At 48.2% G+C, this 12,732-nt stretch overlaps 6 non-coding genes across 6 annotated transcripts; all 6 read left to right on the forward strand.

Annotated features, from left to right (window-relative positions):
* Window positions 1-2,301: 2,301 nt before the first annotated feature.
* On the forward strand, window positions 2,302-2,373 carry trnae-cuc. The gene has a single exon. It is a non-coding gene; the product is annotated as a tRNA-Glu (tRNA).
* Window positions 2,374-2,952: 579 nt separating this feature from the next.
* trnas-aga lies at window positions 2,953-3,034 on the forward strand. Its single transcript has one exon. It is a non-coding gene; the product is annotated as a tRNA-Ser (tRNA).
* A 3,551-nt stretch (window positions 3,035-6,585) lies between these two features.
* trnae-cuc lies at window positions 6,586-6,657 on the forward strand. The gene has a single exon. It is a non-coding gene; the product is annotated as a tRNA-Glu (tRNA).
* Window positions 6,658-7,235: 578 nt separating this feature from the next.
* On the forward strand, window positions 7,236-7,317 carry trnas-aga. Its single transcript has one exon. It is a non-coding gene; the product is annotated as a tRNA-Ser (tRNA).
* A 3,551-nt stretch (window positions 7,318-10,868) lies between these two features.
* Window positions 10,869-10,940, forward strand: trnae-cuc. The gene has a single exon. It is a non-coding gene; the product is annotated as a tRNA-Glu (tRNA).
* Window positions 10,941-11,519: 579 nt separating this feature from the next.
* On the forward strand, window positions 11,520-11,601 carry trnas-aga. The gene has a single exon. It is a non-coding gene; the product is annotated as a tRNA-Ser (tRNA).
* The last annotated feature ends 1,131 nt before the right edge of the window (window positions 11,602-12,732 follow it).

A 12,732-nucleotide genomic window follows, 5' to 3' on the forward strand; every position in this document is an offset into this window, starting at 1 on the left:
CTACCTTCTCCTCCCTCCTGAACCCCCCCCCCCTCCTCCCTCTCTGCAGATGACTTCGTCAACCATTTTGAAAAGAAGGTCGACGACATCCGATCCTCGTTTGCTAAGTCAAACGGCACCGCTGGTTCTGCTCACACTGCCCTACCCTGTGCTCTGACCTCTTTCTCCCCTCTCTCTCAGATGAAATCTCGCGTCTTGTGACGGCCGGCCGCCCAACAACCTGCCCGCTTGACCCTATCCCCTCGTCTCTTCTCCAGACCATTTCCGGAGACCTTCTCCCTTACCTCACCTCGCTCATCAACTCATCCCTGACCGTTGGCTACGTCCCTTCCGTCTTCAAGAGAGCGAGAGTTGCACCCCTTCTGAAAAAACCTACACTCGATCCCTCCGATGTCAACAACTACAGACCAGTATCCCTTCTTTCTTTTCTCTCCAAAACTCTTGAACGTGCCGTCCTTGGCCAGCTCTCCCGCTATCTCTCTCTGAATGACCTTCTTGATCCAAATCAGTCAGGTTTCAAGACTAGTCATTCAACTGAGACTGCTCTTCTCTGTATCACGGAGGCGCTCCGCACTGCTAAAGCTAACTCTCTCTCCTCTGCTCTCATCCTTCTAGACCTATCGGCTGCCTTCGATACTGTGAACCATCAGATCCTCCTCTCCACCCTCTCCGAGTTGGGCATCTCCGGCGCGGCCCACGCTTGGATTGCGTCCTACCTGACAGGTCGCTCCTACCAGGTGGCGTGGCGAGAATCTGTCTCCTCACCACGCGCTCTCACCACTGGTGTCCCCCAGGGCTCTGTTCTAGGTCCTCTCCTATTCTCGCTATACACCAAGTCACTTGGCTCTGTCATAACCTCACATGGTCTCTCCTATCATTGCTATGCAGACGACACACAATTAATCTTCTCCTTTCCCCCTTCTGATGACCGGGTGGCGAATCGCATCTCTGCATGTCTGGCAGACATATCAGTGTGGATGACGGATCACCACCTCAAGCTGAACCTCGGCAAGACGGAGCTGCTCTTCCTCCCGGGAAGGACTGCCCGTTCCATGATCTCGCCATCACGGTTGACAACTCCATTGTGTCCTCCTCCCAGAGCGCTAAGAACCTTGGCGTGATCCTGGACAACACCCTGTCGTTCTCAACTAACATCAAGGCGGTGGCCCGTTCCTGTAGGTTCATGCTCTACAACATCCGCAGAGTACGACCCTGCCTCACACAGGAAGCGGCGCAGGTCCTAATCCAGGCACTTGTCATCTCCCGTCTGGATTACTGCAACTCGCTGTTGGCTGGGTCCCTGCCTGTGCCATTAAACCCCTACAACTCATCCAGAACGCCGCAGCCCGTCTGGTGTTCAACCTTCCCAAGTTCTCTCACGTCACCCCGCTCCTCCGCTCTCTCCACTGGCTTCCAGTTGAAGCTCGCATCCGCTACAAGACCATGGTGCTTGCCTACGGAGCTGTGAGGGGAACGGCACCTCAGTACCTCCAGGCTCTGATCAGGCCCTACACCCAAACAAGGGCACTGCGTTCATCCACCTCTGGCCTGCTCGCCTCCCTACCACTGAGGAAGTACAGTTCCCGCTCAGCCCAGTCAAAACTGTTCGCTGCTCTGGCCCCCAATGGTGGAACAAACTCCCTCACGACGCCAGGACAGCGGAGTCAATCACCACCTTCCGGAGACACCTGAAACCCCACCTCTTTAAGGAATACCTTGGATAGGATAAGTAATCCTTCTCACCCCCCCCTTTAAGATTTAGATGCACTATTGTAAAGTGACTGTTCTACTGGATGTCATAAGGTGAATGCACCAATTTGTAAGTCGCTCTGGATAAGAGCGTCTGCTAAATGACTTAAATGTAAATGTACATTTTTCCAGTTTGCCTACACAGCAGGATTATGAAGGATGCTGAAAACACAAGGTCAATATGCGGCAAGGAGATGTGAAGAAAATTCTTTACCTGGAAGTACAAGTGTCTCCTGGCAGCACCTGTAGGAGAGCAGAACCAGGAGGGGCAGGTTCACCTCAGAGTGACAGGTGACTGTGTTATATTCTCATTGTGTGCTTGTTTTAGTATGTAAACAAACTGTATACTGCATGTGGATGTTTTAAATTGGACCCCCAGAGAGTTCCTCTGTGCTGATATATACTCTTTTAAAGTTTCCAGTGTTGCTCAAGGATTTGTGTATTATTTTTTCATTTGCAGGTTGCCTGTACAATAAGTCCACAGACCAATCAGAAAACAATACCATCCTAGTTCTTTCCATTGTGGACCTTCGACATGAGCTAACCAACTGGTCCCTGGTGGTCTAGTGGTTAGGATTCGGCGCTCTCACCGCCGCGGCCCGGGTTCGATTCCCGGTCAGGGAACATAATGTTTTTCTTTGCTCTGAACAGATTTTCTCTGTACGAACAGTTTTCACCAATGTTCTCTTCATAATACTATGATAATGTTAAATCAGTGTAGGCTGCTGGGGGGAGGACGGCTCATAGACGAAAAACCAGATTGCATACCAGAGAGAATACTATAGACATCAAGAAAGCCAGTCAATTGATTATTGACAAGTTTTCCAACACTTTTGATGAACGAGGAAAAATAGAAATAGGCCTATAACAGTTAGGATCAGCTTGATCTCCCCCTTTGGCGATATACCACAATCCCCGAGGTGCCTTATTGCTATTTTTATTTATTTATTATTTAACTAGGCAAATCAGTTAAGAACAAGTTCGTATTTTCAATGAAGGCCGACACCTGCCAAACCCGGATGACGCAGGGCCAATTGTGCGCTGCCCTCTGGGCCTATCAATCACTGCCGGTTGTGATACAGCCTGTAAAAAATGGTTACCAACGTAATTTGAGTTTTGCTAAAACATAATATCAGTCAGTGTCTGATATATTTGTAATTTTATGTTGGCTATTACCGGTTTCAGTTTTCAAACATATCAGTAGTTGTCGTGGCCGAGTGGTTAAGGCGATGGACTAGAAATCCATTGGGATCTTCCCGCGCAGGTTCGAATCCTGCCGACAACGTGATATTTTTCTCCTGTGATTGGTAATGCCCAGGCGTTTACATTGTATCATAGATAGCCAGTATCTGTTATTGTATCACTACACATAAATCGCTAGCTCCACGGTATCAATCTTTACCAACTTGAAATTAGGTTACGCCTGTCAATCAAGCACTCCTGTTCATGACAACAGTCAATAACTAATTAGTTGCAAACGCCAGCCTTCCTAAAATGCATTGTTATTTCATCAAGCATGTTAGCTAAATCACGTAGTTAGCTATGTAACGTTAGCTTGCTAAAACTGTTCCTCGCTTCACACCGTCAGCACCACTGACGATACACCCAGAAAAACGGACAGAGAAGATATAGATGCCCTTCTTGAGGACATACTTGACGATGATTTCGATTCCCTTGCGCTATACGTGAGTAAATAACCTTAGCTACATCGCCATGCATTGTTGAATGCAGTTTTTTGTTGTTGTTTCTAACAGCATCTACTGTCCAGTAGTAGTAGCTAGCTAAAGTTAGCTGTCTGGATATCACACGGGTGTATTAGCTAGCTATAATGAGATAAAGATGAGGCTATGTTTGATTGTTTTTAGCCTGTTTCCAAATGAAAGGTTGCTATCATTTTTGTCCTTCTGCATTAGCTAACGTTACATTGCAAAAGGGCCGGCTAGCAACTTACCTTGGCTTACTGCATTCGCATAACAGGAAGTCTCCTTGTGGAGTGCAACAAGAGGCAGGTCGTTATTGCGTTGGACTAGTTAACTGCAAGGTTGCAAGAATGGATACCCGAGCTGACAAGGTGAAAATCTGTCGTTCTGCAACTTGGTCCTGGACTTCCTAACGGGCCGCCCCCAGGTGGTGAGGGTAGGAAACAACATCTCCACCCCGCTGATCCTCAACACTGGGGCCCCACAAGGGTGTGCTCTCTGCCCTCTCCTGTACTCCCTGTTCATTAACATTGCTAACCATGTGTATGTGACAAATCAAATTTGATTTGATTTGTTGACCAAAGTCGACACTCTCATTGACCTCTATCTTTTTTTCGTAAGGGCCGCCCATCAAGGTTCGTTTTGACATTTGCCTTCCATTTTTCTAGAACAGGGCTCCGGGCAGCCGAGCGGAAATGGAGGAAAACTCGCCTCCCTGCGGACCTGGCATCCTTTCACTCCCTCCTCTCTACATTTTCCTCCCCTGTCCCTGCTGCTAAAGCCATTTTCTACCACTCTAAATTCCAAGCATCTGCCTCTAACCCTAGGAAGCTCTTTGCTACCTTCTCCTCCCTCCTGAACCCCCCTCCTCCTCTCTCTGCAGATGACTCCGTCAACCATTTTGAAAAGAAGGTCGACGACATCCGATCCTCGTTTGCTAAGTCAAACGGCACCGCTGGTTCTGCTCACACTGCCCTACCCTGTGCTCTGACCTCTTTCTCCCCTCTCTCTCCAGATGAAATCTCGCGTCTTGTGACGGCCGGCCGCCCAACAACCTGCCCGCTTGACCCTATCCCCTCGTCTCTTCTCCAGACCATTTCCGGAGACCTTCTCCCTTACCTCACCTCGCTCATCAACTCATCCCTGACCGTTGGCTACGTCCCTTCCGTCTTCAAGAGAGCGAGAGTTGCACCCCTTCTGAAAAAACCTACACTCGATCCCTCCGATGTCAACAACTACAGACCAGTATCCCTTCTTTCTTTTCTCTCCAAAACTCTTGAACGTGCCGTCCTTGGCCAGCTCTCCCGCTATCTCTCTCTGAATGACCTTCTTGATCCAAATCAGTCAGGTTTCAAGACTAGTCATTCAACTGAGACTGCTCTTCTCTGTATCACGGAGGCGCTCCGCACTGCTAAAGCTAACTCTCTCTCCTCTGCTCTCATCCTTCTAGACCTATCGACTGCCTTCGATACTGTGAACCATCAGATCCTCCTCTCCACCCTCTCCGAGTTGGGCATCTCCGGCGCGGCCCACGCTTGGATTGCGTCCCTACCTGACAGGTCGCTCCTACCAGGTGGGCGTGGCGAGAATCTGTCTCCTCACCACGCGCTCTCACCACTGGTGTCCCCAGGGCTCTGTTCTAGGTCCTCTCCTATTCTCGCTATACACCAAGTCACTTGGCTCTGTCATAACCTCACATGGTCTCTCCTATCATTGCTATGCAGACGACACACAATTAATCTTCTCCTTTCCCCCTTCTGATGACCGGGTGGCGAATCGCATCTCTGCATGTCTGGCAGACATATCAGTGTGGATGACGGATCACCACCTCAAGCTGAACCTCGGCAAGACGGAGCTGCTCTTCCTCCCGGGAAGGACTGCCCGTTCCATGATCTCGCCATCACGGTTGACAACTCCATTGTGTCCTCCTCCCAGAGCGCTAAGAACCTTGGCGTGATCCTGGACAACACCCTGTCGTTCTCAACTAACATCAAGGCGGTGGCCCGTTCCTGTAGGTTCATGCCTACAACATCCGCAGAGTACGACCCTGCCTCACACAGGAAGCGGCGCAGGTCCTAATCCAGGCACTTGTCATCTCCCGTCTGGATTACTGCAACTCGCTGTTGGCTGGGTCCCTGCCTGTGCCATTAAACCCCTACAACTCATCCAGAACGCCGCAGCCCGTCTGGTGTTCAACCTTCCCAAGTTCTCTCACGTCACCCCGCTCCTCCGCTCTCTCCACTGGCTTCCAGTTGAAGCTCGCATCCGCTACAAGACCATGGTGCTTGCCTACGGAGCTGTGAGGGGAACGGCACCTCAGTACCTCCAGGCTCTGATCAGGCCCTACACCCAAACAAGGGCACTGCGTTCATCCACCTCTGGCCTGCTCGCCTCCCTACCACTGAGGAAGTACAGTTCCCGCTCAGCCCAGTCAAAACTGTTCGCTGCTCTGGCCCCCAATGGTGGAACAAACTCCCTCACGACGCCAGGACAGCGGAGTCAATCACCACCTTCCGGAGACACCTGAAACCCCACCTCTTTAAGGAATACCTTGGATAGGATAAGTAATCCTTCTCACCCCCCCCTTTAAGATTTAGATGCACTATTGTAAAGTGACTGTTCTACTGGATGTCATAAGGTGAATGCACCAATTTGTAAGTCGCTCTGGATAAGAGCGTCTGCTAAATGACTTAAATGTAAATGTACATTTTTCCAGTTTGCCTACACAGCAGGATTATGAAGGATGCTGAAAACACAAGGTCAATATGCGGCAAGGAGATGTGAAGAAAATTCTTTACCTGGAAGTACAAGTGTCTCCTGGCAGCACCTGTAGGAGAGCAGAACCAGGAGGGGCAGGTTCACCTCAGAGTGACAGGTGACTGTGTTATATTCTCATTGTGTGCTTGTTTTAGTATGTAAACAAACTGTATACTGCATGTGGATGTTTTAAATTGGACCCCCAGAGAGTTCCTCTGTGCTGATATATACTCTTTTAAAGTTTCCAGTGTTGCTCAAGGATTTGTGTATTATTTTTTCATTTGCAGGTTGCCTGTACAATAAGTCCACAGACCAATCAGAAAACAATACCATCCTAGTTCTTTCCATTGTGGACCTTCGACATGAGCTAACCAACTGGTCCCTGGTGGTCTAGTGGTTAGGATTCGGCGCTCTCACCGCCGCGGCCCGGGTTCGATTCCCGGTCAGGGAACATAATGTTTTTCTTTGCTCTGAACAGATTTTCTCTGTACGAACAGTTTTCACCAATGTTCTCTTCATAATACTATGATAATGTTAAATCAGTGTAGGCTGCTGGGGGGAGGACGGCTCATAGACGAAAAACCAGATTGCATACCAGAGAGAATACTATAGACATCAAGAAAGCCAGTCAATTGATTATTGACAAGTTTTCCAACACTTTTGATGAACGAGGAAAAATAGAAATAGGCCTATAACAGTTAGGATCAGCTTGATCTCCCCTTTGGCGATATACCACAATCCCCGAGGTGCCTTATTGCTATTTTTATTTATTTATTATTTAACTAGGCAAATCAGTTAAGAACAAGTTCGTATTTTCAATGAAGGCCGACACCTGCCAAACCCGGATGACGCAGGGCCAATTGTGCGCTGCCCTCTGGGCCTATCAATCACTGCCGGTTGTGATACAGCCTGTAAAAAATGGTTACCAACGTAATTTGAGTTTTGCTAAAACATAATATCAGTCAGTGTCTGATATATTTGTAATTTTATGTTGGCTATTACCGGTTTCAGTTTTCAAACATATCAGTAGTTGTCGTGGCCGAGTGGTTAAGGCGATGGACTAGAAATCCATTGGGATCTTCCCGCGCAGGTTCGAATCCTGCCGACAACGTGATATTTTTCTCCTGTGATTGGTAATGCCCAGGCGTTTACATTGTATCATAGATAGCCAGTATCTGTTATTGTATCGCTACACATAAATCGCTAGCTCCACGGTATCAATCTTTACCAACTTGAAATTAGGTTACGCCTGTCAATCAAGCACTCCTGTTCATGACAACAGTCAATAACTAATTAGTTGCAAACGCCAGCCTTCCTAAAATGCATTGTTATTTCATCAAGCATGTTAGCTAAATCACGTAGTTAGCTATGTAACGTTAGCTTGCTAAAACTGTTCCTCGCTTCACACCGTCAGCACCACTGACGATACACCCAGAAAAACGGACAGAGAAGATATAGATGCCCTTCTTGAGGACATACTTGACGATGATTTCGATTCCCTTGCGCTATACGTGAGTAAATAACCTTAGCTACATCGCCATGCATTGTTGAATGCAGTTTTTGTTGTTGTTTCTAACAGCATCTACTGTCCAGTAGTAGTAGCTAGCTAAAGTTAGCTGTCTGGATATCACACGGGTGTATTAGCTAGCTATAATGAGATAAAGATGAGGCTATGTTTGATTGTTTTTAGCCTGTTTCCAAATGAAAGGTTGCTATCATTTTTGTCCTTCTGCATTAGCTAACGTTACATTGCAAAAGGGCCGGCTAGCAACTTACCTTGGCTTACTGCATTCGCATAACAGGAAGTCTCCTTGTGGAGTGCAACAAGAGGCAGGTCGTTATTGCGTTGGACTAGTTAACTGCAAGGTTGCAAGAATGGATACCCGAGCTGACAAGGTGAAAATCTGTCGTTCTGCAACTTGGTCCTGGACTTCCTAACGGGCCGCCCCCAGGTGGTGAGGGTAGGAAACAACATCTCCACCCCGCTGATCCTCAACACTGGGGCCCCACAAGGGTGTGCTCTCTGCCCTCTCCTGTACTCCCTGTTCATTAACATTGCTAACCATGTGTATGTGACAAATCAAATTTGATTTGATTTGTTGACCAAAGTCGACACTCTCATTGACCTCTATCTTTTTTTTCGTAAGGGCCGCCCATCAAGGTTCGTTTTGACATTTGCCTTCCATTTTTCTAGAACAGGGCTCCGGGCAGCCGAGCGGAAATGGAGGAAAACTCGCCTCCCTGCGGACCTGGCATCCTTTCACTCCCTCCTCTCTACATTTTCCTCCTCTGTCCCTGCTGCTAAAGCCATTTTCTACCACTCTAAATTCCAAGCATCTGCCTCTAACCCTAGGAAGCTCTTTGCTACCTTCTCCTCCCTCCTGAACCCCCCCCCCCTCCTCCCTCTCTGCAGATGACTCCGTCAACCATTTTGAAAAGAAGGTCGACGACATCCGATCCTCGTTTGCTAAGTCAAACGGCACCGCTGGTTCTGCTCACACTGCCCTACCCTGTGCTCTGACCTCTTTCTCCCCTCTCTCTCCAGATGAAATCTCGCGTCTTGTGACGGCCGGCCGCCCAACAACCTGCCCGCTTGACCCTATCCCCTCGTCTCTTCTCCAGACCATTTCCGGAGACCTTCTCCCTTACCTCACCTCGCTCATCAACTCATCCCTGACCGTTGGCTACGTCCCTTCCGTCTTCAAGAGAGCGAGAGTTGCACCCCTTCTGAAAAAACCTACACTCGATCCCTCCGATGTCAACAACTACAGACCAGTATCCCTTCTTTCTTTTCTCTCCAAAACTCTTGAACGTGCCGTCCTTGGCCAGCTCTCCCGCTATCTCTCTCTGAATGACCTTCTTGATCCAAATCAGTCAGGTTTCAAGACTAGTCATTCAACTGAGACTGCTCTTCTCTGTATCACGGAGGCGCTCCGCACTGCTAAAGCTAACTCTCTCTCCTCTGCTCTCATCCTTCTAGACCTATCGACTGCCTTCGATACTGTGAACCATCAGATCCTCCTCTCCACCCTCTCCGAGTTGGGCATCTCCGGCGCGGCCCACGCTTGGATTGCGTCCTACCTGACAGGTCGCTCCTACCAGGTGGCGTGGCAGAATCTGTCTCCTCACCACGCTCTCACCACTGGTGTCCCCCAGGGCTCTGTTCTAGGTCCTCTCCTATTCTCGCTATACACCAAGTCACTTGGCTCTGTCATAACCTCACATGGTCTCTCCTATCATTGCTATGCAGACGACACACAATTAATCTTCTCCTTTCCCCCTTCTGATGACCGGGTGGCGAATCGCATCTCTGCATGTCTGGCAGACATATCAGTGTGGATGACGGATCACCACCTCAAGCTGAACCTCGGCAAGACGGAGCTGCTCTTCCTCCCGGGAAGGACTGCCCGTTCCATGATCTCGCCATCACGGTTGACAACTCCATTGTGTCCTCCTCCCAGAGCGCTAAGAACCTTGGCGTGATCCTGGACAACACCCTGTCGTTCTCAACTAACATCAAGGCGGTGGCCCGTTCCTGTAGGTTCATGCTCTACAACATCCGCAGAGTACGACCCTGCCTCACACAGGAAGCGGCGCAGGTCCTAATCCAGGCACTTGTCATCTCCCGTCTGGATTACTGCAACTCGCTGTTGGCTGGGTCCCTGCCTGTGCCATTAAACCCCTACAACTCATCCAGAACGCCGCAGCCCGTCTGGTGTTCAACCTTCCCAAGTTCTCTCACGTCGCCCCGCTCCTCCGCTCTCTCCACTGGCTTCCAGTTGAAGCTCGCATCCGCTACAAGACCATGGTGCTTGCCTACGGAGCTGTGAGGGGAACGGCACCTCAGTACCTCCAGGCTCTGATCAGGCCCTACACCCAAACAAGGGCACTGCGTTCATCCACCTCTGGCCTGCTCGCCTCCCTACCACTGAGGAAGTACAGTTCCCGCTCAGCCCAGTCAAAACTGTTCGCTGCTCTGGCCCCCCAATGGTGGAACAAACTCCCTCACGACGCCAGGACAGCGGAGTCAATCACCACCTTCCGGAGACACCTGAAACCCCACCTCTTTAAGGAATACCTTGGATAGGATAAGTAATCCTTCTCACCCCCCTTTAAGATTTAGATGCACTATTGTAAAGTGACTGTTCTACTGGATGTCATAAGGTGAATGCACCAATTTGTAAGTCGCTCTGGATAAGAGCGTCTGCTAAATGACTTAAATGTAAATGTACATTTTTCCAGTTTGCCTACACAGCAGGATTATGAAGGATGCTGAAAACACAAGGTCAATATGCGGCAAGGAGATGTGAAGAAAATTCTTTACCTGGAAGTACAAGTGTCTCCTGGCAGCACCTGTAGGAGAGCAGAACCAGGAGGGGCAGGTTCACCTCAGAGTGACAGGTGACTGTGTTATATTCTCATTGTGTGCTTGTTTTAGTATGTAAACAAACTGTATACTGCATGTGGATGTTTTAAATTGGACCCCCAGAGAGTTCCTCTGTGCTGATATATACTCTTTTAAAGTTTCCAGTGTTGCTCAAGGATTTGTGTATTATTTTTTCATTTGCAGGTTGCCTGTACAATAAGTCCACAGACCAATCAGAAAACAATACCATCCTAGTTCTTTCCATTGTGGACCTTCGACACGAGCTAACCAACTGGTCCCTGGTGGTCTAGTGGTTAGGATTCGGCGCTCTCACCGCCGCGGCCCGGGTTCGATTCCCGGTCAGGGAACATAATGTTTTTCTTTGCTCTGAACAGATTTTCTCTGTACGAACAGTTTTCACCAATGTTCTCTTCATAATACTATGATAATGTTAAATCAGTGTAGGCTGCTGGGGGGAGGACGGCTCATAGACGAAAAACCAGATTGCATACCAGAGAGAATACTATAGACATCAAGAAAGCCAGTCAATTGATTATTGACAAGTTTTCCAACACTTTTGATGAACGAGGAAAAATAGAAATAGGCCTATAACAGTTAGGATCAGCTTGATCTCCCCCTTTGGCGATATACCACAATCCCCGAGGTGCCTTATTGCTATTTTTATTTATTTATTATTTAACTAGGCAAATCAGTTAAGAACAAGTTCGTATTTTCAATGAAGGCCGACACCTGCCAAACCCGGATGACGCAGGGCCAATTGTGCGCTGCCCTCTGGGCCTATCAATCACTGCCGGTTGTGATACAGCCTGTAAAAAATGGTTACCAACGTAATTTGAGTTTTGCTAAAACATAATATCAGTCAGTGTCTGATATATTTGTAATTTTATGTTGGCTATTACCGGTTTCAGTTTTCAAACATATTAGTAGTTGTCGTGGCCGAGAGGTTAAGGCGATGGACTAGAAATCCATTGGGATCTTCCCGCGCAGGTTCGAATCCTGCCGACAACGTGATATTTTTCTCCTGTGATTGGTAATGCCCAGGCGTTTACATTGTATCATAGATAGCCAGTATCTGTTATTGTATCACTACACATAAATCGCTAGCTCCACGGTATCAATCTTTACCAACTTGAAATTAGGTTACGCCTGTCAATCAAGCACTCCTGTTCATGACAACAGTCAATAACTAATTAGTTGCAAACGCCAGCCTTCCTAAAATGCATTGTTATTTCATCAAGCATGTTAGCTAAATCACGTAGTTAGCTATGTAACGTTAGCTTGCTAAAACTGTTCCTCGCTTCACACCGTCAGCACCACTGACGATACACCCAGAAAAACGGACAGAGAAGATATAGATGCCCTTCTTGAGGACATACTTGACGATGATTTCGATTCCCTTGCGCTATACGTGAGTAAATAACCTTAGCTACATCGCCATGCATTGTTGAATGCAGTTTTTGTTGTTGTTTCTAACAGCATCTACTGTCCAGTAGTAGTAGCTAGCTAAAGTTAGCTGTCTGGATATCACACGGGTGTATTAGCTAGCTATAATGAGATAAAGATGAGGCTATGTTTGATTGTTTTTAGCCTGTTTCCAAATGAAAGGTTGCTATCATTTTTGTCCTTCTGCATTAGCTAACGTTACATTGCAAAAGGGCCGGCTAGCAACTTACCTTGGCTTACTGCATTCGCATAACAGGAAGTCTCCTTGTGGAGTGCAACAAGAGGCAGGTCGTTATTGCGTTGGACTAGTTAACTGCAAGGTTGCAAGAATGGATACCCGAGCTGACAAGGTGAAAATCTGTCGTTCTGCAACTTGGTCCTGGACTTCCTAACGGGCCGCCCCCAGGTGGTGAGGGTAGGAAACAACATCTCCACCCCGCTGATCCTCAACACTGGGGCCCCACAAGGGTGTGCTCTCTGCCCTCTCCTGTACTCCCTGTTCATTAACATTGCTAACCATGTGTATGTGACAAATCAAATTTGATTTGATTTGTTGACCAAAGTCGACACTCTCATTGACCTCTATCTTTTTTTCGTAAGGGCCGCCCATCAAGGTTCGTTTTGACATTTGCCTTCCATTTTTCTAGAACAGGGCTCCGGGCAGCCGAGCGGAAATGGAGGAAAACTCGCCTCCCT

Source organism: Oncorhynchus gorbuscha, linkage group LG15, assembly GCF_021184085.1.
Source record: "Oncorhynchus gorbuscha isolate QuinsamMale2020 ecotype Even-year linkage group LG15, OgorEven_v1.0, whole genome shotgun sequence".
Taxonomy (NCBI): Eukaryota; Metazoa; Chordata; class Actinopteri; order Salmoniformes; family Salmonidae; genus Oncorhynchus; species Oncorhynchus gorbuscha.